The sequence below is a fragment of the Hevea brasiliensis genome, chromosome 5 (genome assembly GCF_030052815.1).
Source record: "Hevea brasiliensis isolate MT/VB/25A 57/8 chromosome 5, ASM3005281v1, whole genome shotgun sequence".
NCBI classification, from domain to species: Eukaryota; Viridiplantae; Streptophyta; class Magnoliopsida; order Malpighiales; family Euphorbiaceae; genus Hevea; species Hevea brasiliensis.
In genome coordinates this window covers 27443668-27444720 of record NC_079497.1, presented here as the reverse complement: position 1 = coordinate 27444720, position 1053 = coordinate 27443668, and the positions used below count along the sequence as shown (strand labels likewise).

Here is a 1053-nt window from a genome sequence, read left to right as displayed (position 1 = left end):
TATAGTTCTTTTCGCATAGGCAATCTGTTGAGAACTTTTAGAAGATGATGAAGTGACTAGCATACTTAAATCCTCCATCTTCTTTGCTAAGACATTTGTAAGTGCATCAAATTTGGCATTGATCATATTAAATAGATCAAGATCATATATCCCAGTTGCTTGCCTCTTTTGAGTTGTTGGACTACTCCAAAGATGAGTATCCTTTGCAATTTTCTCTAAAAGCTCATAAGCTTTATCTACATGCTTTATGATAAATTCACCTCCAGTTAAGCATTAATGATTCCTCTGATAGTAAGAGTAACGGTTGTGTAGAAATTCTTATTTATCATCCATTTTGGAATGGTATGATGTGGACATTATCTCTCCAACTCCTTCCATCTCATCCAAGACTCATAAAGAGTTTCACCTTCTCTAGGCCAAAAAGCAGTCTTTTGATTCCTTAACTCTTGGGTTTTTCTAGGTGGAAAATATTAGGCAAAAAATGCATCAGTGAGCTGCTCCCAATTTGTGATTGAATTATGAGGTAGAGAATCAAGCCAATCGAAGACTTTATCCTTCAAAGAGAATGGAAACAATTTAAGCCTTGCTGCATCATCAAACACTCCTGGTTGTTTTTTGCATGTCATAGATCATAACAAAATTCTTAAGATGAGTATGGGGATTTTCCAAAGGATGACCCCTAAATTAAGAATTCTGAATTATTTAAAGTGTCCCAAAATCCATCTTATAGCTGTTTACATCAATTCTTGGTCTTGCAATGCTCTCTCTCAAATCATTAAAATGAGGGAATGCATGATCCACCATACTTATTAGCATTGACAACTTCTAGCATTGACAACTTCTTCCCTATGAGCTTCATTCTCATTGTTCTGATTGTTTAGACCATTACCACCACCACCAATAGTTCTAACTCTTTCCTCAGCTATTTTTGTTTCAACTTCAGTTGCTTTCAAAGCTTCTTTTCTTTTTCTAGTTTCTTTCTTATTGGCTCTATAAAACTTCTCAATTTCAGGATTATATAAGAGAGATGTGTCACATATGCTTTTGGCTCTT

General features: G+C 34.9%; 1 non-coding gene across 1 annotated transcript; it reads left to right on the top strand.

Annotated features, from left to right (window-relative positions):
• The first annotated feature begins 339 nt into the window (after positions 1-339).
• On the top strand, positions 340-447 carry LOC131180497 (small nucleolar RNA R71). The gene has a single exon (XR_009149264.1). It is a non-coding gene; the product is annotated as a small nucleolar RNA R71 (small nucleolar RNA).
• The last annotated feature ends 606 nt before the right edge of the window (positions 448-1053 follow it).